The sequence below is a fragment of the Chiloscyllium plagiosum genome, unplaced genomic scaffold (assembly GCF_037043375.1).
Source record: "Chiloscyllium plagiosum isolate Xiang-an unplaced genomic scaffold, Cpla_swu_hap1 HiC_scaffold_37, whole genome shotgun sequence".
Classification (NCBI taxonomy): Eukaryota; Metazoa; Chordata; class Chondrichthyes; order Orectolobiformes; family Hemiscylliidae; genus Chiloscyllium; species Chiloscyllium plagiosum.
Genome location: NW_028270175.1, coordinates 29485821 through 29513370, shown reverse-complemented (window position 1 = coordinate 29513370; position 27550 = coordinate 29485821). Strand labels below are relative to the sequence as shown.

General features: G+C 43.5%; 1 protein-coding gene across 2 annotated transcripts in view; it reads left to right on the top strand.

Annotated features, from left to right (window-relative positions):
* The window catches only part of igsf21a (immunoglobin superfamily, member 21a), a 392300-nt gene that overhangs the window by 84762 nt on the left and 279988 nt on the right, over positions 1 to 27550 (top strand). The window lies entirely within an intron of this gene.

The following is a 27550-nucleotide window of genomic DNA, read 5'->3' as shown; positions in this document are numbered from 1 at the left end:
TTATTACTGTTCCAGAAGAGCCTAAATGCTCCTTCCTAGATATTCTTTAGTCCCGGGTGCAGACAGGTGTTTCTGCAGGAAAGATGTGACACCAGGACGATGTGTTGCCTCCCTGATTCCAGGGTCAAGAATGTCACTGAAGAGCTGCAGGGCATCCTGAAATGGGGAGGGTGATGAGTTTGAGGTACATGTTGGTTCCAATGATGTGGACAAAGTGAGGAATGAGGACTTGCATCAAGAATTCAGGGAGCTAGGCAGTAGCTTAAAAAGCAGGACCTCAATGATCATAATCTCGAGATTATATCCAATGCCACATGCTGGCGAGTTTAGAAGTAGGAAAATGGGACAGGTGAATGTGTGGCTCAAGGGTTGGTGCAAGAGGGATGACGTTAGATTCCTGGATCACAACAATTTTTGTCAAAGGTGGGACATGTACAAATAGGACGGTGTGCACTTGAACCACATTGGGAACAGCATCCTTATAGGAAGGCTTGCTACTGCTGTTGGGTTGAGTTTAAACTAGTCTGGTGGGGGGAAGGGACACAGAATATCAATGAAATAGAGACACGTCATGCAAAGGAAGCAAGTCACAGTGTGTTCAACCATGTTAAATGTCAAGAGAGTGAGGCAAAGCTGGATGGTCTTTACTTTAATGCTCAGAGTATAACAAGTAAGACTGATGAGATAATGGCGTGGATTGACATTTGGAAGTATAATATTGTTTCCATCACAGAAACATGGTTGAGGAAAGGGCTGTATATTCTGGAGTATAGGATCATTAGACGAGACAGAGGAGGGTATAAAAGGGTGGTGGTGTAGTATTATTAATTAAAGAGTTAATTATTGCAATAAGGATATCTTGGAGGGTCTTCAAATGAGGCATTGTGGATAGAACTTAGGAATGTTAAGGAGGGAGTTTACTGTGAGTTTATTGCAGGTTGCCAAAGAGTCACCAGGTAACAGAGGAGCAAATATACAGACAGTTCACAGAGGTGTGTAATAATCAGGTAATTGTATTAGGAGATTTCAACTTTCCCAACAGAAATTGGGATAATCACAGTGCTGAGGGTTTAGAGGGGGATTCTTGAAATGTATCCAGGAGAGATTTTTGTATCAATACGTAGAAGGCCCAACAAGGGACGGTGCTGCGCAAGAGTTGGTTCTCAGGAAAGAAGTGTTTGATGTGGGGAACATTTAAGCAATAGCAACCACAACACAGTACAGTTCAAATTGGACAAAGAAGTAGATGGCCTTCAAAATACAGTTTTTGGACTGGGGAAAAGCAGAATTTATTAAAATCAAGCAGTATCTGGCTGCAGTAGACTGGGAACAGCTCCTTGCGGGTGAGTCTACAGCAGATCAAGGGGGTGTCATTCAAAAAGGAGCTGGGAGAGTACAGATCCAACATGAACCTTTTAGTGGGAAATGTCAGAGCAGTAAGTTCAGAGAACCGTGGATGTCTCAGGCAATTCAGGACTGGCTAAAGAAGAGGAATATGGCTTTTGGAAAGTCCAAAGTAAGCAATTCAGCTGCAGCCCTAGAGGAATATAACAAATGCAGAAGGGAAGTTAAGTGATTGGAAGAGCAAAAAAAGAGGCATCAAAAAGGACTTGCAGACTGGATTAGGGAGAATCCTAAGATATTTTTTAAATGCATTAAAGGGAAGAGGTTAACCAGGGAAAAAGTAGGGCCCATTAGGGACCAAAGGGGCAACCTGTGTATGAATCCACAGGATATTGGAAGGGTGTGGAATGAATGTTTCTCTTTGACTTTCACTCTAGAAAAGGAGAACGTAAATGTGGAATTCAGGAAAAGGGACTGTGGGGAACTTGCACAGTTTGACATGGGAAATAGAGAGGTATAGGAGGCTCTGTTAGCCTTAAAAACAGACATATCCCCTGGCGTGGATGTATTGCATTCCAGACTACTGTGGGAGGTGAGGCAGAAAATTGCAGGGGTACTCTGACACACATTTTTAATTTCACTCTAGCCACAGAGGACATGCCGGAGGTCTGGAGGACAGCTAATGTGGTTCCCCTTTTTAAGAAGGGTGGTAAAGATGAACCTGGAAATTGGAGACCGGTGGCTCTCTTGTCAGTGGTAGGGAAATTATGGGAGAAAATTCTGAAGGAGCGAAATAATACCCATTTGGAAAGACATGAGTTAATAAGGATTAGTCTGCTTGACTTTATCAGAGGCAGGTCATGTCTAACAAATTTGTTAGATTTTTTGAAAATGTGATCAAGTGTGGATGAGGGAAGTTTATATAATTTAAATGGATTTTAACAAAGCTTTTGACAAGATCCCACATGGGAGGCTGATTGAGAAGGTTAAAGCACACGGAATTGAAGGAAACTTGGCGAGAGGAATCAGAAATTGCTTAAGAAGAAGACTCAAAGGATAGTGGTACAAAGTTGTTCAAGTAACTGGAAGCCAGTGTCCAGCGGAATACCACAAGGATAAGTACTAGGATCCATATCATTTGTTATATACAGAAATGTTATAAATGAAAATGTTGGGGGGAATGTTAAGCAAATTTATAGCTGACACAAAGATTAGTAGATTGGTTAATAGCAAAGGAGATGGCTGTAGGTTACAGGAAGATCTGGATGGGTTGGTAAGGCGGGCAGACCAGTGGCAGGTGGTTTTAACTCCTGAAAACTGCAAGGTGATGCACTTCAGAAGAAACAAGATGAAGAAGTATTTAATGATTGGCAGGACACTGGGTAGCTTAGAGGAACAGAGGGATCTTCAGGTAATTATTCACAGATCCCTGAAGTTGGCAGAGCACGTGAATAGGATAGTTAAGAAAGCATATGGGACACTTAATTTCATTCATTGTGGCACAGGATGTGACAGCAAGGAGGTAATGTTGAAGTTGTACAGAGCGTTGGTCAGGCGACAGCTGGAGTACTGTGTGTAGTTCTGGTCACCTCACTACCGAAGGATGTGATAGCACAAGAGGGGATACAGAGGAGGTTCACCAGGACGTTACCTGGGATGGAGAAATCGATCTATAAGGAGAGATTAGATAGGCTTGGTTTGTTTTCTTTAGAGCAGAAAAGACTGAGGGGGAACATGATTGAGGTGTATAACGGGTAAGGACAGGGTGAGTAGAGAGCAGCTGTTCCACTTGGTTGAGGGATCAATCACGAGGGGGCATAATTTTAGGGTAAGGGGCAAGAGATTCAGAGGGGATTTGGGGAAAAAATATTTGGTGGGAATCTGGAATTCACTGTCTGGGAAGAGGCTGGAAATATTATAACCTTCAAAAAAATATTTGGATGAGTACTTTAAATATATTATTCAAGCTTATGGGACAAGTGCAGGAACTTGGGACAAGTGCAGGAAATTGGGATTAGTGCAGGTTAATGGTAGTTATGTCAATGCAGACTCGATCGGCCAAAGGGCCTTTTCTATGTTGTATGAATCTATTTAGAGAAGCACATTAAAGATTTACAAGGATATTGCCAGGGTTGGAGGATTTGAGCTATAGGGAGAGATTGAACAGACGAAGGCTGTTTTTCCTGGACCGTCAGAGGCTGAGGGATGACCTTATAGGGGTTTACAAAATTATGAGGGGCGTGGATAGGGTAAATAGACAAAGTCTTTTCCTTGTGGTCAGGGAGTCCAGAACTACAGAGCATAGGTTTAGTGTGAGAGGGGAAAGATATAAAAGAGACCGAAGGGGCAACTTTTTCTCACAGAGGGTGGTATGTGTATGGAATGATCTGCCACAGGAAGTGGTGGAGGCTGGTACAATTGTAACATTTAAGAGGCATTTGGATGGGTATATGAATAGGAAGGGTTTGGAGGGATATGGGCCGGGTACTGGCAGGTGGGTCTAGATTGGGTTGGGATATCTGGTCGGCATGGACGGGTTGGACCGAAGGGTCTGTTTCCATGCTGTACAACTCTATGACTCTGTAACTCTATGACATGCAGGCCAGAAAGATGTATTTTTGGTTTAAAAAATAGATCAAAGATCTTGAAGTAAGATTGACCAGGAGAGGTGGGGCAAAACATGTGAAGAAAGAACTGTTGAAAAAGGACAGTAGGAGAAAATAGGCATGCAGGCATAGTTATTAAACCAGATCCATTTTACTGTTGCAGTAGCTAAATTCACATGCTTATCATCCTCCAGGACCCCAGGATGTGGAAAAGTGCTGTCGAGGCAATTAAATATTTTTGAAGTGTAGTCAATGTTTGGCCGAAGAAATGTGACAGTTAATTCCCATAAATAGCAATGTAATAATGACCAATTAATCTGTTTAATCAATGATGTTTGTTAAAGGATAAATATTGGATGGACTTCCCTTACCCTGTCATTCTTTACACACATTGAAAAAGACACACGGTCTCATTTTAATATCCCATCTGAAAAGCAGCCCGTCAGACAGTGTGGCACTCCCTCAGTATGGATCAAGTCACAGTCTGAAGCAAGTCAGTCTCAACCTTGTCTTTAGGCTTTGAACCCACAACATTTAGACTGCAAACTAGCTAATGTAATCTCCACAATAGTATGTTCAGTTTAACCAATACTTCTCTGTGGTATCACGCAGTCTGTAGTTTGGAGCCCAGTTTTGATGTTTATGTGACCCCTGGAGTGAGTTGGTCCATTTGAAGGTCACTGCTTTACATAACCAACTCAAGCTAATTTAGCCATAGCGCGGGAGGTCATGCATCCTGAGGGTTTCAATCTTCTGTCTGTAAAGATCCTACAAGGTAATCCTGATGGTGGTGATGGAAAACAAAGGCGAGCGTTTATATCACACATACTTGCCTGCTGTTACACAGCTAATTACCTTTTATAGTTCCAACAACCCAATTACTGTGATTTAAGAGCACTCTATGATCTTTTCATTCCAGCTTTTGTACATCCATTACGTGGGGCTTGGCACAGCAGGAAAAGTGCAGTACTCAGTATCTGACCAGCTTGAGAAGTTGACTTTGGGTACTGTGCATTCTTGAGTTAACTTCTCAGGTCCAACAAAACATATAAAAATTACTCTTTGTTTAACAACAAGGACATCTCAAACAGAGGGTCACATTACAAGCATGTTCTTATTTTGTATTAGGATGGTGCTTCACCCAACATTTAACAGTTTCTTCTGGTGAAAAGACGTACATGTTAAAAGATACCAGGTTTAACAATTGATCTTTTAATCTACTAATGGATTTTGAGGAGAAAGTTGGAATCATTCCATAGGTGTTAGGAATCTTATTGCACTGTGAAATGCAACTTAATGATATGGGATTCCTGAAGCTCACGCCATGTTCAACAGTAAGGTAGCATGTGAGGAGAAAGTGAGGTCTGCAGATGCTGGAGATCAAAGTTGAAACTTTATTGCTGGAACAGCCCAGCAGGTCAGGCAGCATCCAGGGAACAGGAGATTCGACGTTTCGGGCACAGGCCCTTCTTCAGGAATGAGCAGAGAGTGTTCAGCAGGAGAAGATAAAAGGTAGGGAGGAGGGACTTGGAGGAGGGGAGTTGGAAATGTGATAGGTGGAAAGAGGTCAAGGTGAGGGTGATAGGTTGGAGTAGGATGTGAGGAAGAGATTACATGGGAGACGCGAGAGTGTGTGTGTGTGTCAGTCAATGTTGGTAATTTTGACTGTGAAAGTCATCCCCAGCATGTGAGAAAGTGAGTGGCTAATAGTGAGAGGCAAAAGAGTATTGAAATTAATAGGCTGCTTATTCATTAATGGCATTTTTTTACGATAGTGTAGATGTCAAATTTACTGCAGTGCAAAAGAGTGAAACGATGCATCTAGTTGAGGTTACCCAACACTACTGCTCATGCCCATCTTCCAGCAAATGGCATTTAAATATAGGAAGTTTCTGCAGAAACTCAGCAGGTCATTTATCCCTCCACCCCGGAGGCTCCCTGCCTCATTCCTGATGAAGGGATTTTGCCCAAAACATCGATTTTCCTGCTCCTCGGATGCTTCCTGACCTGCTGTGCTTTTCCAGCACCACTCTAATCTTGACTCTGATCTCCAGTATCTGCAGTCCTCACTTTCATCTAGGTCCGGAATGAAAGCAGAGTCAATGCTTCTCAAACCCTCCTCAGATATCTACTTCAATTCCAGTGTTCTGAGCATTCTCAATTTCAATAACTCCACACTTTCAGCTGTCTTGGATCTAAGCCGTGAACTATACACACACACACACACACATCCACACACACACACACACACCCACACACACACACTCACACACACGCACACACTCACACACACGCACACACCCACACACACACTCACACACACATCACACACACACACACCCCCACACTCACACACACTCACACACACTCACACACACACACTCACACTCACACACACACTCACACTCATACTCACACACCCACACACACACACACCCACGCACACACACACACACACACACACAAACACCCCCACACACACAAACACACTCACACACACACAACCTTAAACCTCATTTACAGCCCTTAAGATGTTCCCTAAAAACCAGTATCTGGCAATTTTATTGGCTGTTTTATACATGCTGTTTTATAATGCCTCTGATCAGCACTTTGGGGAGTTTATTGTGTTAAAAGTGCTGTATAAATACAAGTTGTTCTTACATGTGATCAAATGCAACAGTAGGAAGTTGTGAATTAGGTCAACTCAAGAGAATAAGAATGAGTGAGTGGAGAGAGAACAAGGAATAGATGGGAACGGGTTTAGCATGTTTATACAAGAGCAACTGGCAATATTATTCTTTAATTATCTGTGTGCTGCAATAAAACATTCTCACTAGTCTCCAAAGCAAGATGTTGTGCTTGGACAGATCTGAATAAATAACTTTCACCCGCGCACCTATTAATCTCACCATTTATACAGGGTGTAACAAATCATCAAAAAACAAAACATGTAAATAGAGCAAGAGGAAGCCGTGCAGAAACTGAGACATGTGCAGAGAAGAGATAGGAATAAACCACAGAGAAGATCACACTGCACAGTGGACAGTCAAAAAGGTTATTTAAGATTATAAAGAGATCCTGATCAATTGAGCCAATGGGCTGAGGAGTGGCAGATGGAGTTTAATTTGGATAAATGCGAGATATTGCATTTTGGTAAAACAAACAAGGGCAGGACTTATATAATTAATGGCAGGTAAGATTGTAAACCAGAAAAACCTAGAGATTCAGATATAAATGTCTTTGAAATTTGCATCACAGTTAGACAATATGTTAAGAAGACGTTTAACACATTTGCCTTCATTGCTTAGACTTTCAAGTATAGGAGCTGGGACATTATGTTGAGGTTGTACAGGACATTGGGTGAGGCCTCTTCTGGAGTACTGTGTGCAGTCTGGCCTTCCTGTTATAGGAAGGATATTATTAAATTGGAGAGGGTTAGGAAAATATTTACCAGAATGTTGCCGAGAATGGAAGATTTGAGTTATAAGGATAGGCTGGGACTTGTTTTTTTATAGAAACAGAGGAGGTTGAGGGGCGACCTTGTAGAGGTTTACCAAATCATGAGAGGCATGAATAAGGTGAATCAGAATGGTCTTTTCCCTAGGTTAGGGGGCTTCAAAACTAGGGAATATATTTTTAAGGTGAAGCAAAATATTTTAAAAAGACAGAGAATGGTTCGTATGTGGAATGAACTACCAGAGAGAAAGTGGTAATACAGGGACAGCTACAACATTTAAGAGACATTTAGATTAGATTACCTACAGATGGAAACAGGCCCTTCAGCCCAACGAGTCCACACCGACCCTCTGAAGAGTAATGCACCCAAGTCCATTCCCCTAGCCTATATTTACCCCTGACTAATGCACCTGTCATATGGGCAATTTAGCATGGCCAATTCACCTGACCTGCACATCTTTGGATTATGGGAGGAAACCAGAGCACCTAGAGGAAATCCGCACAGACACGGGGAGAATGTGCAAACTCCACGCAGACAGTTCCTGAGGTGGGAAGTGAACCTGAATCCCTGACTGTGCGGCAGCAGTGCTAACCACTGAGCCACTGTGCCACTGGATAAGTAAGCAAGTAGTAAAGGTTTGGAGGGATATAGGCCAAACGCAGGCAATTGGGACGAGCTTGATTTGGAAACACGATCAGCACGGTTGGAAGAAAGGTCTGTTTCCATGCTGGAAGACTCTATGACACATAGCGAGAAATTGTATAAAATCTCAATGGAAACACCAGAACAGAAGCAAGATAATTTTGACTTCTGAACCTTTATTTCCAAACAACGAAGACTGTAGGAAAAAGGAAAAGTGCAGAGAGAAAAAATGTGAGAGAAAATAACGAGCAACAGTGTGCAAAAGAGAAAAAGAATATCAGACAGATTCATTAAATAACTCCCTCGAAGCATCAAGGTCTCTAAAGGGATCAGCCATACAGGCCTCAGAGCTATCTGCACTCATCCAGTTCTCATCTCCCAAGTTTTCCAGTTATAGTTCCACTTCTTGTAAGGGATCACAGCCTAGTGGTATTTTCACTGGATTATTATTCCTGAGGTGAAAACCTGCTGGAAAAGCTCAGCAGGTCTGGCAGCATCTTGTGGAGAGAAATCAGAGTTAACGTTTCGGGCTGAGTGATCATTCCTCAGAACTGTTTCGGTTGTTATTCCAGAGACCCAGGTAATGTTCCAAGGACCTGGGTTTGAATCCTGCGATGGCAGATGGCAGAATTTAAATTTAATTGTTAAAAAAATGTAGAATTAAGAGTTTACATTGGTGATTGTCATCTGAATCACAAATATCCTTTAGGGAATGGCCATCTGTACCTAGTCAGGCATACATGTGACTCCTGACCCATAGCAATGTGGTTGACACTTAACCGTCCTCTGACCAACTAAGGATGGGCAATGAATGTCGGTCTAGTCAGTGACGCCCTCATCCTGTGCATGAAAAGGAACATTTGTTAGCCTTCAACTGATAAGGCTCTCAGTTCTGGAATTTCCTCTCTACACCTCTTAATGTCACATTTTTACCTTAAGCTACACTTTCAAGCCCACCTCTTTGATCATTTGTTATAATATCTGACTTGGCATCATTTTGTTTAACAATGCCCCTGTGAAGCACCTTGGGATGAATTATTGTATTGAAAGCACTATATACATATAATTTGTTAGACAAAATAGGCATAGGATTAGGCTATTGCTGTTGTTAAATTCATCCTAATGGAAACGTGGGATTCACTAAGTTGCACTAGTATGAGAAAGGGCATAAGCACACAAAGATGGGCATGAAAGTCAGGGCCAGCAAGGTACAGGGCTTACTAGGTGGCTGTGTACAGATGGTCAAGTTGATGTAGGTGAGCAAGGGTCAGGGTGAGCAAGAGGGCAGGTAAAGATAAGACAGAGAGGCAAGAGGGGAGAAGGAAGTGATAGGGGAGAGGGAAGATACACTGACAACTTTTGGAAAAATCTCTCTAATTCTTAACATTCTTTCTCTTGACATTTAACCGTTCATGATCTCTGTGCCATTTTGGATGGCATAATGCAGACAACTTGACATAAAAGCTGGTAATTCTGACAATATTTACTTGGGTGGCATGGTGGCTCAGTGGTTAGCACTGTTGCCTCACAGCACCAGGGCCCTGGGTTCGATTCCAACCTCAGGTGACTGTCTGTGTGGAGTTTGCATGTTCTCTGCGTGGGTGTGCTCAGGATTTCTCCCACAATCCAAAGATGTGCAAGTCTGGTGAATTGGCCATGCTAAATTGTCCATAGTGTGCAGTGATGTGTAGGTTAGGTGCATTAGTCAGGGGGAAATGTAGAGTAATAGGATAGGAGAATGGGTCTGGGTGGGTTACTCTTTGGAGGGTCAGTGTGGACTTAGTGGGCCGAAGGGCCTGTTTCCACACTGTAGGAATTCTAACTCTAAAAGGTCCAATGTTCTGAAAAAAAATTATTTGACTTAAGACTCATACAGCACGGAAACAGACCCTTCGGTCCAACCAGCTGACCATAATCCCAATCTAAATGACTCCCACCTGCCTGCACTGGGCCCATATCCCTCCAGACATTCTTCTTATTCATGAACTTATCTGAATGTCTTTTAAACACTGTAACTGTTACTGCATCAACCAATTCTTCTGGAAGTTCATTCCACACATGAACCACCCCCTGCCTAAAAACAGTTACCCTTCATGTCTTATTTTGAATCATTCTCCTTTCACCTTAAATATATGCCCCCTCATTCTTGAAATTCCACACCCTAGGGAAAAGACACTGGCCATTCACCTCATGACTTTATAAACTTCTATCACTTGAATTGAAGTGAAATGCCCCTTCTGTTTCTCTCTCCATAGATGCTGCCAGTCCTTCTGAGCATTTCCAAACTTTCTGCTTTTAATGCCAAGAAACTTCTTCTTTGAAACAGCAACAAAATTTCAAAGTGATATTTTGAAGTTCTTTTTCTCGAGAAATGAAAGTTAATTAGTGAAAGTGATTTCAGATTTGCTAATTAACAGATCTTCAGAACTGAGTTGTTTAATGCTCTGTTTAATCGTAAGAACTCCATGTACTGCCAGCTTTCACTCTCAAAATTGCTCCAATAAAGCAAAATTAAAAGGAGGAAGGAAGAGTTCTTCTTTAAACTGAGGATTGGAGTGATTTTAATCAACGGAAGTACACTGTTTGATCAGGTAAAGTAGGGGCTTGTTTCCTCACTGATGTGGAGGGGCTGTGTTGTGGAAATGACTCTGAGAGGTGACTCTGTGAGACTGACAGAATTTCAATGCACACCACATTATATCCAACAACTTCCAACAGCATACCCCATGCTAAACTCTCCCCACCCAAGCCCACCAAGGATAAACCTGCCCGACATGCTGCTACTGACAGCCACGCTCTTTTTCTGAGACTGTGACTCCTTGCAGTGAGATTCCACAACCCCAAAACCCTCCTTCCCATTCCAGAGCTTTCCATTAGGAATTCAGCAGCAAACTGCCTCAGGGTTTTACTTTGACCAAAAGGAAACAGGAACAGGAGTTGGCAATTTGGCCCCTCGAGACTACTCTGCTGTTCGACGAGACCACAACTGATTTTCAACCGTGAAATGATTTCACCAGATTATCCCTATATCTTTTGATACCTTTAACAACAATCTAGTGACTTGTGTCTTGAGCTTCCTGACTGACTGCTCGAGAAGAGAATTTGAAAGCTTCACCACCCTCTGAGTGAAGAGATTCCTTCTCATCTCAGTCCTAAATGACCTGCCCCTTATTCAGAGACTCTGTCTCTTGAGTCTAGATCCCACCCATGCCCCTCCCCAGCCAAGGGAAACATCCTTTAAGCATCTACTTTATCGAGACTCCACTGAATTTTGTAAGTTTCAATGAGATTGCCACTCATTCATCCCAATTTCCTTGAGTTCTCAATCTCCCCTCATCGGACAATTCAGGGATCTCTCTGGTGAACCTTTATGACGCTCTCTCTGTGGTAAGTATATTCTCCCTCAGAAAGGGAGACCAAAACTGGACCCAGTACTCCAAATGTAGTCTCACCAAGATTCCATACAATTGCAGCAAGGTGTCTTTACTCCTGCACTCAAATCTTCTTGGGATAAAGGGTGGTCCTTCCAGAAAATCAACCCCTAAAGTTATGAAGGGGACGCAGGACGTTGCTAGTAGTTGAATCCTAAGAGCTGCTCATAGTGATCATGGAACCCTTACAATGCGGAAGCAGCCCATCGAGTCCACATCAACTACCCCACCCCCCCCCAGGTCAACCTACCTGTAACCCGACATTTCCCAAGACAAATCGACCTAGCCTGCACATCCCTGGACAGTACGGGGCATTTTAGAATGGCCAATCCACCTAACCCGCACAGCTTTGGATTTTGGGAGGAAACCAGAGCACCCAAAGGAAACCCACACAAACACGGGGAGAATGTACAAACTCTACACAGACAGTCGCCCAATGGTGGAATCGCACCCAGGTCCCTGGCATTGTGAGGCACCACTGAGCCATTGTGCCATCCTTGGAAAAGGCTTCACACTGGAAAAATCAATTAGACAAGCTGCCCCTTTAAAGCAGTTTCGATGTTGTGATCCTCCATGATGGTAATAGTAGGCACATCATATCCCAGACCTGTTCAATAAATGATAAATTTTAATCTTGTTTTTGTTAAATATGGTGGTAAGTCACATCATGTATTCAAAAGAGGCTGCCAAGTGCTTTAATACGATAACATAAACTGTATTATACAAAACATAAACACAAATTATGAGCTGAATCTTCCCACATTCGGACTATGTCATTTCTGTCGAGTTTCGTTGAGAATTTCTCTCTGCAAGGCTTAACGATTTTTCTTGCATTATTTCCAATCCCTTGATGAGGTGCCACATAGGGCACTTCTAAATAAGAGACCATGGTGTTAGAGGCAAGGTACTGGCACAGGTAGAGGATTGGCTGACTGACAGAAGGCAGAAAGGGGGGATAAAGGGGACTTTTTCGGGATAGCAGCCGGTGACTAGTGGAGTTCTGCAAGGGTTCATATTGGGACCACAGCTATTCTGCGCAGGCTGAGGAAAGCCCACCTCCCACCTTTCTTATGCATTTCTTATGCACCTTATGCCGTGTACGAGTGTGTAGTTTGTGCTGTCCATGTAGTTCCCTCAGACCTGGAGGAACACTGTCTTGTTTTTACTGTATCAATTGAATCTGGTAGAAATCATAATTAAAAGTTACTGTACTCTAAAAGCTGCTGTATTCATGTTATACATTAATGACCTGAAGGAAGGAACTGAGGGGATTGTTGCTAAATTTGCAAAGATAGCTGGAGGGGCAGGTAGTGTTGAGGAAGCTCGGAGGATGCAGAAGGATTTAGACAGGCCAGGATAGTTGGCAAAGAATTGGCAGTTAGAAGTATTGTGGGAAATTGTGAAGTTCTGAACTTTGCTAGGAAAATAGAAGCATAGACTATTTTCCAAACAGTGAAATCTGAACTACAAAGGACCTTGGGCGTATTAGTTCAAGATTCCCTTAGGTTAACATGCAGATTCAAATAGGAGAAAGTGAGGACTGCAGATGCTGGAGATCAGAGTCAAAAGGTGTGGCGCTGGAAAAGCACAGCTAGTCAGGCAGCATTTGAGGAGCAGGAGAGTCAACAATGTCAGGCATTATCCTTCATCAGAAATGTATTTTTGGGGGTGGGGCAGGAGGCTGAGAGAGAAATGGGAGGGGGTGGGACTGGGGTAAGGTACTTTGGAAGGTGATATGTAGATGGAGGTGGGCACTGATGGTGATAAGTTGGAGCAGAGGGTGGAGCAGTTAGGTGGGAAGGAAGCTGGACAGGTGGGACAGTTCAAGAGGGCAGTGCTGAGTTGGAGGGTTGGATCTAGAATAAGGTAGTGGAAGGGAGATAAGGAAACTGGTGAAATTGACATTGATGCCATGTGGTTGGAGGGTGTCAAGGCGGAAGATGAGGGGTTCTTCCTCCAGGCGTCAGGTGGCTTAGAGGAGGTCCAGGACTTGCATGTGCTTGTTGGAGTAGGAGGGGGAGTTAGAGTGGTCAGCCACAGGGTCGTGGATTATTGGGTCCATGTGTCTTGGCGATGTTCCCTGAAACATTCCGCAAGTTGGCATCCTGTCTCCCAATGCAAAGGAGACCGCATCGAGAGCAACGGACACAATAAATGCGGTGTTTGGATGGGCAGGAAAATCTCTGCCGGATGTGGAAGGATCCTTTGGGGCCTTGGATGGAGGTGAAGTGGGAGATGTTGGCGCAGGTTTTACACCTCTTGCGATGGCAGGGGAAGGTGCCGGGAGTGGGGGGGTGGGTTGGTGGGGGTGGGCATGGACCAAACAAGGGCATGGCAGAGGGAATAGTCTCTGCGGAATGCAGATAGGGGTGGGGAGGGAAACATATCTCTGGTGGTGGGCTCTGACTGTAGGTGGCGAAAATGGCGAGGATAATGCGTTGTATACGGAGGTTGGTGGGGTAGAAGATGAGGGCCAGGGGGTTCTATCCTTGTTGCGGTTGGAGAGGTGCGGTTCAAGGGCGGAGGTGCGGGAAGTGGAGGAGAGTCACTGGAGGGCATTGTTGACCACCTGGGAGGGGAAATTGCCATCCTTGAAGTAGGAGGCCATCTGGGATATTCTGGAGAGGAATTGCTCCTCCTGGAAGCAGATGCGGTGGAGGTGGATTCAATTGGCAGTAAGAAAGCAAATGCTAATACAAATGTTAGCATTCATTTTGAGAGAGCTAGAATACAAGATCAGGAATGTATGGCTGAAGCTGTAGAAGGCTCTGGTGAGACTGCTTTCGAAACATTGCGAGCAATTTTGGGCCTCCTATCTAAGGAAGGACATGCTGGCATTGGAGAGGGTTCAGAGGAGATTTACAAGAAAGATCCTGGGGATGAAGAGCTTGTTATATGATGATCAGTTCAGGGCTCAATGGTTCTGGCAGCATCTGTGGAAAGAAAAGAATATTATTAAATTGGAAAAGGGGCAGAGAAGATTTGCAAGGATGTTGGTGGGAATGGAGGGTTTGAGTTATAAGGAAAGGCTGGAACTTTTTCCTTGGAGTGTAGGAGGTTGACTAACGATTTTAAGAGACAGTGAGGTCTGCAGATGCTGGAGATCATAGTTGAGTGTGTTACTGGAAAAGCACAGCAAGTCAGGCAGCATCCAAGGAGCAGGAAAATCGACGTTTCGGGCCGGAGCTCTTCATCAGGAATTTATAAAGGTCTACAAAATCATGAGGGGCACAGATAAGGTGAATAGCAAAGGTTTTGCTATTCCAGAGCGGAGGAGTTCAAAACTGTGGGGTATAAGGTTCAGATGAGTGGGGAAAATTTAAAAGGAATCAGAGGGGCAACATTTTCACACAAAGAGTGGTGTCCATTGAGAATCAAATACCAGAGGGAGTGGTAAAGCAGGTCTAGCTACAACATTGAAAAAACATTTGGACAGGTACACGAATAGGAATGTTCAAAGGGTAATGGGCCAAATGTAGGCAAATGGCACTAGTTTAGTTTGGGAAATGTGGTCAACATGGAAGGGTTGGACCAAAGTTTCTGTACTGTATGACTCTGGGTCTGTACTCGATGGAGTTTAGAAAGATATGGGGGGTGGGGGCAATCTGATTAAAACTTATAGAATACTGAGAGGCCTAGATGTGGTGGATGTAAAAAAGATGTTTCCACTCGGAGGAGAGATGAGGAGCCAAAGGCACAGCCTCAGAGTGAAGGAATGACCCTTTAGAACTGAGGTGAGGAGGAATTTCTTCAGCCAGAGGGTGGAATCTGTGGACCTCTTTGCCGCAGAAGGTTGGTAGGCTAAGTCATTGAGGGTCTTTAAGATAGAAATAGGTTCTTGATCAGTAAGGGAATTAAGGGTTACAGGGAGACAGCAGGAGAATGGGGTTCAGAAACATATCAGCCATGATCGAATGGAAGAGCTGACTCAATGGGCTGAACAGCTTAATTTTATTTCTATATCTTATGGCTGTTGTCCCGAGCTTACCTCACTAACAACCTATCCTATATATATATATATGGTGCTCCTTTTATCCAGTACTAGCCTGGTTTTACCACTTGCTGTAGCCAGATGTACTCACCCCATCGTGGTATGATCCCCTGGTGTTGGCGCCATTTTTAAAAGGTCGCTATCCACCCAGACAAGCACCATCAGTCTGGAGCTGCCTCGCACAGTTCATGATATTTGTCCAGGACACGGCAGGTAAGAGGAAGCTGGTGCCTTATTTCACAGATAGGAATCCAGAGGTCCTGGGGTGGAAGGAGTGGTGCAGAGGAGGGACACCATCTTCCCCCATGACCAGCAGAGGGGGCTCCAACACTACACCCTGCCAGCCTGGTCCAAGGTTTCTCTCAGGGTCACTGCAGACTCAGACATTGAGAGGAACATTGAGCACTGGAGGAAGAAGTTCAATCACCTTCTCAACTCTAGCAGTGTAAGGGCCCAACTCAGCTTTCTACTTTCTCACACTCAATCCATCTCTGCTCCAATATCAAATTGCACTAAGGATTATGTTCTATCGTTCTCACAGTTGGAGCCCCCTCTGCTGGTCATGGGAGAAGGTGGTGTCCCTCTGCACCAGGACCTCCAGGTCCTTGTCTGTGAAATGCTCTCACCATTTCCTGCAACATCCTCCCTCTTAACTATCCAAACACACCGATCCTTACCCTGTCTGGCCTCTGCACTGCCTCCTCACTCACTCACTCGCAACACCTCACCCCCTTCCCCCCCCCCCCCCCGAGCTGTGCCAGCCACTTTCATCTCACTCGATTCCCTCCCTTTGTCTCATTCCAGGAGAAAGCAGGCCAAGACAAGGCAGGAAGAGCCAGGGCAGCTGCTGGGGTGCTCAGCATTTAGCTCCACCCTGACTGAATCTCTAACTACCTCAAGTGGTTAAAGGATCACTCCCTTTACCTTTGACTAAAAGCTCTTCAACTTTGAGGCATGTCCATTTGGTTGAAGCGCTGTGTTTTGTACACTGCAGGCACGTGTTCTCAGTGTGACATTGACATAGCACAGTGCCACAAGGCCATGTATCCACCCCTCGACTGTTCACTGTTGACAACAGGACAAGCTGTCTGGCTTTGTGTCTGCACTAAACGACGAGTCAGATAAAGGCTGTTAGCTCTGGCTGAAGGGGGAAAGCTGTGAAAGATGTGACAAGGCAAGGTGAGAATCCAGAGTCTAGATTAGAGTGGTGCTGGAAAAGCACAGCAGGTCAGGCAGCATCCGAGGAGCAGGAAAAGCGATGTTTCGGGCAAAAGCCCTTCATCAGGAATGATGCTGGGAGCCTCGGGGATGGAGAGATAAATGGGAGGGGAGTGGGTCTGGGGACAAGGTAGCTGAGAGCGCAATAGGTGGATGGAGGTGGGGGTAAAGGTGATAGGTCGGAGAGGAGGGTGGAGCGGATAGTTGGGAAGAAAGATTGACAGGTGGGTCAGGTCATGAGGACGGTGCTGAGCTGAAAGGTTGGAACTGGGGTAAAGTGGGGGGAGGGGAAATGAGGAAACTGGTGAAGTCCACATTGATGCCCTGGGGTTGGAAGGTCCCAAGGAGGAAGGTGAGGTGTTTTTCTTCAAGGCATCGGGTGGTGAGGGAGTGGTGGTGGAGGAGGCCCAGGACCTGCATGCCCTCGTCAGAATAGGAGGGGGAGTTGAAATGTTGGGCCATGGGGCAGTGGGATTGATTGGTGTGGGTGTCCTGAAGATGTTCTCTGAAGTGCTCGGAGAGAAGGTGTCCGGTCTCCCCAATGTAGAGGAGACCACATGGGGAGCAATGGATACAGTAAATGACATGTGTGGAATGCAGGTGAAACTTTGATGGATGTGGAAGGCTCCTTTGGAGCTTTGGATGGAGGTGGGGGGGGGGGGGTGGAGTGTGAGTGCAGGTTTTGCAATTCTGGCGGTGACAGGGTGAAGTGAGTGAACTGCTCCAGTCTATGAGCTAGGTGCCTGGCCATGTGTACACAATGGCCTTGTAGCAGCCTTGCAATGAGAGACATACCAAGTGCAGCACAACAGTGCAGAAGTGTACTGTAAGTGAATTAGAAATGTACCATGATGCTGCTGAGAGGCTGGAATGGGTCAGATACCAGCATCCATGGGCATGGGTGTGAGCAGGCACTGCCATGAAGAATGCCCTGGGAGTTGGCAAGGTGGTTCAAGTTGGCCATCAGGTACTCTTTCTAGCCTTCTTGTTGGGAATTTTTGGTATCTCGATTCCATCTGGCAAGGATACAATAGGAGACTACATATTAATTAGGCGAGATAAAGTCATAATGAGACTGATAATGAACAATAATCCCTGCTAATAGGTCTCTTGCCACTCACTAGCAAGAATCTGGTCTAAGCATCTGGAACCCAATTGGAAAATGCAACTCATTGCTCCCCAACAAGAAAGATCACACTTGATATCTGACAAAATTCTCTCAAAGTTCTCACCATGGCCCACATTATTCAGGGCCTGGGAAAATCACACTAGACGGAAAGTATTAGAATGGTCTCTTTGCACATATCAGAAAAGATCATTTATCCCATTCCCCTCAATAATACCCTACAAACACTCAATCCTCAGTGAAGAGTTAGCCCTATCTGCAGCAGAAGGCTTCTTCCTCAGCTGGCTAAGCAGTAGTATTCCTGATGAAGGGCTTTTGCCCGAAACGTCAATTTTGCTGCTCCTCGGATGCTGCCTGAACTGCTGTGCTCTTCCAGCACCACTAATCCAAAATAAGCAGTAATCTGTTTGTTTTCAGCAAATTCTTGTGCATTCACTCCACACTGTTTTCTTCAGTTAATATTTCTCCCCAAAACCCTTCAAACAGGCAGCTAACCCACCTCACTATTACTCCTTAAACCCATATCTGCTTCAGTCCTGTTGGGTGCCTTCCTTTCTGACACTGCCGCTACCTTCTACTTCTGGAGTTTTCTTGCAACCTGTTATGTTTCTCAGGACTATACTCACCTCTGGCTTCCCCACTTCCCCAACTCAAACCTGTTACTGGCCCTTTGTCTTTCTCTTGTTTGTAATAGGAGAAAGTGAGGTCTGCAGATGCTGGAGATCAGAGATGGAAATGTGTTGCTGGAAAAACGCAGCAGGTCAGGCAGCATCTAGGGAACAGGAGAATCGACGTTTCGGGCATTAGCCATTCCTGAAGAAGGGCTAATGCCCGAAACGTCGATTCTCCTGTTCCCTAGATGCTGCCTGACCTGCTGCGTTTTTCCAGCAACACATTTCCATCTCTTGTTTTTAATACACAAGTCAGCAAACATCTTCATAGCTTTGTCCCCAAATGTCTTGCTGGCCATTTATTTTAAATCACTTGACAGCTTGTGAATGTTGTTTTCAACTCACCGATTGAAATGATTTTCTGACCTTTTAAGAGAAACGCAGAACGAAAAGCTAAAGTCAACTTTTCCTCCACTTTAGAACCCAGGTTCTCAGATAACAATAATATGTTGTGAACTTTCATCACACAGGTCGAAATGTATGATTACTGCAGTGAGCTTGATTCTCTATTTTATCCACAGTTCTGTAATTGAAGCTTCCAGGCACTTTCAGTTCCTGAATCGATATGGAATATGATTATTTCAAGTACAGAAATTAAGGGTAATTTATATAATTATCCCATTGTATTTATTAGGGTGGAAATGCTCTGTTAATTAGATGGATGCATCTTCAGTTGGAGGAGGGTGACAATTCAACTTAAGAGTGGACAAACCGTGGGTTCCATTGGAACAAATAACTATGATACCTTTTCTTCATGAAATTAGTCTTCTCTGTCACCCCCAGAGATAATAATGTCATACAGTCTAGAGGAGGGCAAGTCTAAAGTTAGGGGCTCCATCTGACATTGTGGTTAGCTGGGTGCCTTCATTATTGAGTACCTGACTGACAAAGACAGTGATCAATTGAAGTCCCTAATGCACCTCAAAAGTGGCTTGTTAAGACACATTCAGAGCAGGTGTAATGTGGTATAATTATGTGACATAATTTGAAATTGAGCCCGAGGCCAGTTTTATTACCCTGTCTGGAATAATATGCTCAACTGTGGTCTTCCTGATGAAGGGCTTATGCTCAAAACATCGATTCTCCTGCTCCTCGAATGCTGGCTGTGCTTTTCCAGCACCACACTCTCGAGTCTGATCTCCTGCATCTGCAGTCCTCACTTTCTCCCTAAGGAAGGATATACTTGGCAAAGAGGGAGTGCGATGGAAATATGTTGCTGGAAAAGCGCAGCAGGTCAGGCAGCATCTAGGGAACAGGAGAATCGACGTTTCGGGCATTAGCCCTTCTTCAGCAAGAAGGGCTAATGCCCGAAACGTCGATTCTCCTGTTCCCTAGATGCTGCCTGACCTGCTGCGCTTTTCCAGCAACACATTTCCATCTCTGATCTCCAGCATCTGCAGACCTCACTTTCTCCTCAAAGAGGGAGTGCAACTTACGTTCCCCAGACTATGAGATTTTGAGAAAACTAGACAGCTGTTTCTCTTGCACTTTGTAGTATAAAATATATCATTGAGACTTGCAAAATTCTTTCAGGGCATGACATGGTGAATGTAATTAGGATGTCTCTCATAGCTCATGAGTCTAGAACCAGGGGACATAATATCTGTATAAGAAGTAGGCCATTTATGTTGAGTTGACAAGGAATATGATAAATTGTTTCTGCCAGTCAGCAAGCCAATAGTGAGACAGCAGAATGAGAAAGAGTAAATGAGAGGAGAGAAAACAATTTTTGCAAAGTGTGGAATTTTTTGCTACAAACCATTGTTGAAGGAAAAAGGCAGTAGATAATTGATTTTAAAAAGAATATTAAAAGATATTGAGAGACAGAGAGAGGAGTTGGTTTGTGGGAAAGAGATGACAAGAGGGAATCTTGATAGGCCTTTTGCCATTCTGGAACGTTCCTTAAGTTGATGTTGAACAAAAAAGAAGCAGTAGAAAATTGGAAAAGAGCAAAAAAGATAGATGGTGTACTTTCAATGTTAGAAGTTTGCAGAAATCTGGAAAAGAAATGGTTTCAGAATTAGTATTGTGTGTGCATATATGCATGGGTAAGGGTGGGGAGATCGACTGACTGACATCATAATGTTCCACCGTACTCCACCATATTCCTTTTGATTTTTTGATTTTCAGTTTGAACCTGTCCTAGATTTTTCTTACTGTTGTCAAGCTTTTTTCATTCTATTTGTCAAATTAGATTTGAGAAACAAATAGCATCCCTGATCCTAAAGAAAGCAGATTGTTAATGACAGGAGCAGCTATCGTGGTTGTAATGTTACTTTTTCAGCAGCTGCCTTCATTTCATTTTGAATGCACAAAAGCTTTGGCTCGATTCCCAAAGGCTGGCCTATAATTATAAACTATTTGGGTCAGTCACCAGCAATAGATTACCAGCATGGTGCTGAGGAGAGCTTGCATCACCTAGAGACAACATGTCTGTGTAAAAATGGGATTGTGTGTTTTGTAATTGAAACTTTTCTCCTAGTTACAATTTCGATTTTAATGCAATCAGAATGTTCGAGTAAATAAATCGCACCTCACCAGTCTGACTTCCCTCCAGCAGCATTTCTCTCAATTATTTTGTACTAAATGAAATGTGCTCAGTGTTTGATAATCTGCATTCTAATTACCGAAACCAGGGCAACTCCAAACCATCCTTGCACAACCTACAGACTGAGATTCCTATCCTTTGACTCCTAAGACTAGCAGCTGTAATATTTCATGTATGGTGTATGTTTGCGTGAGTTCTTTCTGGAATATACTTATAACCTCCTATTCCATTCTTTTATTCCATCAATTTCCACCTTCTGTCTCTGAGGGATTACATTGTATGCTTGCCACTCTCCCACATTGTACCCTACATAATCCAACTATTCTTGGATCCATTAGTCATTTAGCACCCTTTGGTCTAACCAATCCATGCCAACCGTAATGTCAAAATAGTCTACATTTGGTCCATATATCCCTTCAAACATTTCTTATTCATGTACTTACACAAATGTCTTTTAAACATTGTAACTGTACACACATACAACACTTCCTCTGGAAATTTATTCCCACATGAATCAGTCTGTTTAAAAACGTTGCACCTCGTAAATCTTTCTCCTCTCAGATTAAAACTTTGCCCCCGAGACTCGGAAGCCCTCACCCATGGAAAAAGACACCAGCCATTCACTTTATCTACACCCCTCATGATGTAATAAACCTCTATAAGGTCACCCCTCAACCTCCTACACACCGGTGAAAGAAAAGTCCCAGCTTATCCAAAAGACTCAAATCCTCCATTCCCGGCAACATCCTGACAAATCTCTAAGCAACATCCAGCTAATTAATATCCTTCCTATGACAAGGCGAAGTATCTTTGATTGCAAGGAAAATCTGCCTCTGGGACTACATTCACCTACTAGCTACATGCAGGTACACATGGATGTAGACCGAACTATGCACATGCTCACTCCCATACCCCTTTCTAGCAGGAACAACAGAGTAAATATCTAAAGAAACCCTGAATCTTTTCCTCCTGTTAGCCCAACCTTGAGCCTCCTGCTGGTTGGCATTGTTAACTGCGACCTGGGGGTCTGTCTATAGCCATAGAGTCATAGAGATGTACACCCTTCGGTCCAGCTCGTCTATGCTGGCCAAATATCCGAAATTAATCTAGTCCCATTTGCCAGCATTTGGCCCATATCCCTCTAAACCCTCCCTGCTCATGTACCCATCCAGATGCTTTTTAAATGTTGTAATTGTACCAACCCCACCACTTCCTGTGGTGGTTCATTCCATACACGCACCACCCTCTGCGTGAAAATGTTGCCCCTTAGGCCCCTTTTAAATCTTTCCCATTTCACCTTAAGCCTATGGCTCTAGTTTTAAATTCCCCTATTCTAGGGAAAAGACCTTTACTCTTCACTCTATCCATACCCCTCATAATTTTCTAAGTTTCCATACAATCACCCCTCAGCCTCTAATGCTCCAGGTAAAATAACCCCAGCCTATTCAGCCTCTTCCTCTGGCTCAAATCCTCCAACGTTGGCAACATCCTTGTGAATCTTTTCTGAATGCTTTCAAGTTTAACAGCATCTTTCCTATAGCAGGGAGTTTCGTGTCATAGAGATGTACAGCACAGAAACAGACCCTTCGACTTATCCATGCCGACTAGATATTTTAACCTAATCTAGTTCCATTTGCCAGCACTTGGTCCACATCCCTCTAAACTTTCCTATTCATACACCATCCAGATGCCTTTCAAATGCTATAATTGAACAAGCGTCCACCACTTCTCTGGTAGCTTATTCCATATATGCATCACACTCTGCATGAAAAAGTTAGGTCCCTTTTATATCTTCCCCCTCTCACCCTAAACCTATGCCCTCTAGTTTTGGATCCCCTACCCTGGGGGAAAGACCTTGGCTCTTCATCCTATTCATGCCCCTCATGATTTTATAAACCTCTATAAGGTCACCCCTCAGCCTCCGATACTCCAGGGAAAACAGCCCCAGCCCATTCAGCATCTCCCTAAAGCTCAAACCTCCAACCCTGGCAATATCCTTGTAAATCTTTTCTGAACCCTTTCAAGTTTAGAATGAAAGAAGGAAGTAATGTTACAAATAATGTATATCTGAAAAACTGCAAAGTTGTAACAGATTCTTGAGTGTCTGTAAATAGTAAAGGCAGACTGACATTTTGGAGATACACCCTAAGCACCCAAACTGTTAACCACCTTCTTGCCTTGTGCAGTTCAACCACATACTGGGCAGACTTTCCCCAGCTATTGCTACTTCAGAAGCCCATCATGAAAAAACCGTAGCAGTGGGCAATATTGTCAGGAGCCTCGCCAAAGCTATTTCAGAAGATTAGACTGATGACCACTTTCCAACTGGAGAAAGCTTTTTTCTGAATCTGAAGGATCTGTTGCTGAAATTGCCGAGCACTGAAGGGGTCTTATCAGTGGAATGTCTTGTTAAAAAATCAAACAGTTTAAAAGATCTGTCACTGCAGTTGAGATCTTCTTGTTTCATTCTGGTGAAATTTGGGGAAATATATTTGCTGAAAGCATGCAAATTGATGCGTGATTAGAGAAATGGCAGCACAGCTGCATCACAGCACCAGGGTCCCAGGTTCGATTCCACCCTCGGGCAACCGTCTGTCTGTGTGAAGTTTGCGCTTTCTCCCTGTGTCTGTGTGGGTTTCCTCTGGGTGCTCCGGTTTCCTCCCACAGTCCAAAGATGTGCGGGTCAGGTGGATTGGTCCTGGGAAATTGTCCATAATGTCCAGGGATGTGCAGGCTAGAAGGGGTAGCCATGGGAAATGCAGGGTGACAGGGTTAGGTTGGGGGGAGGAGGTGTGGGTCTGGGTGGGATGCCCTTCAGAGAATCAACATTTCTTCAGATAGAGAGTGGTGGGCCTGTGGAATTCATTGCTATGGAGCGCAGTGGAGGTTGGGATATTGGGTGTCTTCAAGGCAGAGATTAATAAATTCTTGATCTCACAAGGAATTAAAGACTACGGGGAGAGTGCGGGTAAGTGGAATTGAAATGCCCATCAACCATGATTAAATGGCTGAGTGGACTCGATGGGCCGAATGGCTTTGCTTCCACTTTTATGTCTTATGGTCTTATGGCCCAACATGGATTTGTTGGACCGAATGGCTTGCTTCTACATTGTTGGGATTATATGAAATGATCCTGATGAGGTTTGAGTCTATCAGAGTCAAGGAATCAAGTTAAAACACATCATTAAAATGTGAGATTTACAGTCTATTTGCTGTTGCAATCTGAACTAATTGTGACCTACAATGCCAGAGTATTTAAGAACCGATGTAACCAATAATTAAGAGACGCGTCACTTTGAACACTGTCCAGTTACTGCTTCCCATGGCAAATTCCATTGTGCAAAGTTGTGCAGATTTACATAAACTGCTTGTTTTTCTCCTTTATCTTCCCTTGGCAGTATTGACTGTCAAGTGTGGATCTGCCATTGTTGGCCAAGCTTAATGTGTTAGTTAACACAGTAAGCGTCAACAGACTGATCGTCAAACAGAGCATCATAGACTAGCACAATAAAAGATAGATTTTAACTCTGTGCGATGGTGTAAAATGAATGACAGTAAATCGACGGTTCATTTTACATCTTTTCCAATTTTTCTTTTCAACACTGTTGATTGTTCCCACTCATCTCCTGGAGTTACCTGATAACAACCAGCATTGGAAGCCTCACCTAACTGACCATTCTTCAGTTATGAAGCACGACGTTTTCATCCAAAAACATACCTTATTTATAAAATTTGTAAAAATACATTCCAAAGTATTTAAAATTTGATGTCACAGAATTTGCAGTAAAATCCAACTTGAATCTATACAGTATGTTCCATTTAATATGATTGCAGTAGTCTCAATATTTACAATACATATTCCATTTCAGGTATACTGTGTGAGAGCAAAATATTACAAATTGGAAATTACTGCAAGTTCAATAGAAATCAACTTTTCTCTGTTCGCATGTTACACTCTGAGATGCCTCAATATAATTTCAATACTCTTAATCTTCTCAATGAATATTCTTTGGAAGGCACATGGCTTGTAGAGGTTCACAATCCCTGCCCATTGCTGCAGTCTGGTTGAAAGGTCTCCGAGAATGACCTTTCCCCTTTGTGCCTCAGTTGTAGCTGTCTCAGTCTTTGGTTCATTCCTCAGCACATAGACCTGGACCTTGGAATGTGCCAGTCTCCAACATTCAGTCAAGGACAACTCTGCACTGGAAGACCTGCAAGGTTTGGGCAAGTCAAAAAACACCATTCACTGAATTGATGGCACTTGTGCAGCCAGACAGTACATATTGACAATCTGTTGGACGGTGGAAGGCATTAGATCAAAGCTTAATTCTGTCCTCACCTAATATCTGTAAGCACACTTTGCAGCAGAGGTGATCAGGAGTAGGATTATTTAAGTGCCTCCCTTCAAGGCTGCTAAAATGTAACACTTCTACTATCTCCCAGGCTGTGACCAGCTAGTTTAGAACAGAGCAGGGGTTCAAGCCACTGTTTGGTCTGTATGATTTAACATGACATCTATCAATGCCGTTATCGCTTTGGTTCACCCCACCTTCTGGTTCTCATAGAGAGTTTTGCCACATTGTTTGCAGCTAGTTTTGATTTATATTAATCTGGCAAACACCAGCACGGAATGCATTTGTAAATGTCCTGGAGGAGTCATGGCCATTATGATTGTAAAGCTTTGTGTGAGCTGGAAAGGAAAAGAGGACTGTGAGTAATTGTTTACAGCATGAAACGGATCAAGAACAAAGATATCAGGCACTGTTCCAAATGTCCTGTCTCAGGAGATTTATATTCAGGAAGTAAGTTATGGCTTATCCAAACCAGCAATAGCGGCTTCACTTAGACAGTCCATCAATAATTACTGCTGTATAACATGAGCCAAAAACTTTCAGATGCCTCTGACTAAAGTGTTTGTGGCTTTTTCTATGTCTGTGATGTTGACCATATTGTCATGTACTCTTGAGGTCACAGAGGTTTTCTTTGAGAGATTTTTATGCATAAATATTACAATAGCTCCTTATCATATCATCAAAACATTTCGAGTATGTTGCACAGTGATTTACCTTCGGAGCTGTTGTTAGCAATGCACTTACCTAATTCGCAGTCATAACAACCAGTAAACCAGCTAAGATTGCAGGACTGCTCGGAGAACTTAGTGCAGTTGCCTGCATATGTCTTGACAGTGGCCAACTGTCCGTATTACATTCTGTATCTCAATAGAAAAGGATTCTAGTCCATGAATATCAAGTAGTAAAAACACCAAAGTGCCATTGCAGATTTTGAACCCAATTACCCCAGCTCTATGAATGACGAGTGCTTTCTGACTCAATCATCCATGACCCAAGTCTTTAAAAGAGATAATGGACTCTCAGATTTGTTACTTAGTGGTACTGGATACGATCGTCAGAAATTGTTGGTGACTCTTATCCTTAATCCTCGAGACCCTTAGAGCATGGGGAATGAAGTATGTGTGGATGCACTCGTATCGGGACTGAACACATGTTTATCTTGTCAAACAGTCTCTCACGAAAACCTTGGCAAGTCAGAAGTTGCACTGAATAATCTACAGGAAAATCAGGGAAGAGTTTATGACATGCAGTCTGTTGTACAACTTATCGTTCAGAAGAAGACTGTATTTCTGACCGAAGGATGAAGAAATGCAAGAGAAAAGTGAAACGTTTACTCCAGTAAGAGAGTGGGAAATTGTAACCCAGTTGCCCTCATCTCGGTTACATCTTGGTGAACCTTTGTCCCAAAGATCACTAAAGGTTACTTTAATGTGAAGTATTACTTTAACATGTTTACTAGTACCCACATCAGTGAGAACGGTTGGACTTTTGTCTTTCAGCAATTTAGGTTTGCTTTGTGTGACAAAACATTTGAAAGCTGGAGGGGAAAATGATTAAATGACAGAAGGAAAGATGATGCAAAGGAAAATGTGATGGAAATGGGCTTAGGAAGGAGATAAAAGCAGGTCATACAGGGGCTGTAATGGGAACAGCAGAACCATTACCAAGTACTGTTGTCAAGGATTTGATTTGATTTATTATTGTCACACGTACCTAGGTCCAGTGAAAAGTTTTGTTGTGCGTGCAGTACAGGCAGATCATATCATTCAAAGATCACAGGGTGGTAGAACCGAATGAGGAATATAACATTATAGCTGCAAAGAAAGTGCACAAAAAAGCAAGATCAGCATTAGAATTGGAATGTGAGCTGTCCATGCAGAAGTCTAATAACAACGGGGAAGAAGCTGCTCTTGAGTCTGTTGGTACGTCTGTGTAAGCTTTTGTAATTTCTACCTGATGGAAGAGGTGGAAGAGATTATAACCAGGGTGGGAGGGGTTTTTGATTATGTTGTCTGCCTTCCCGAAGCAGTGAGAAGTATAGAAGGAGTCAATGGATGGAAGGTTGGCTTGTGTTCACAACTCTCTGTAATTTTTTATGGCAACTGCTCTGCCCAGGACCATACCAGACCATGATGCACCCATATAGAATGCTTTCTATGATGCA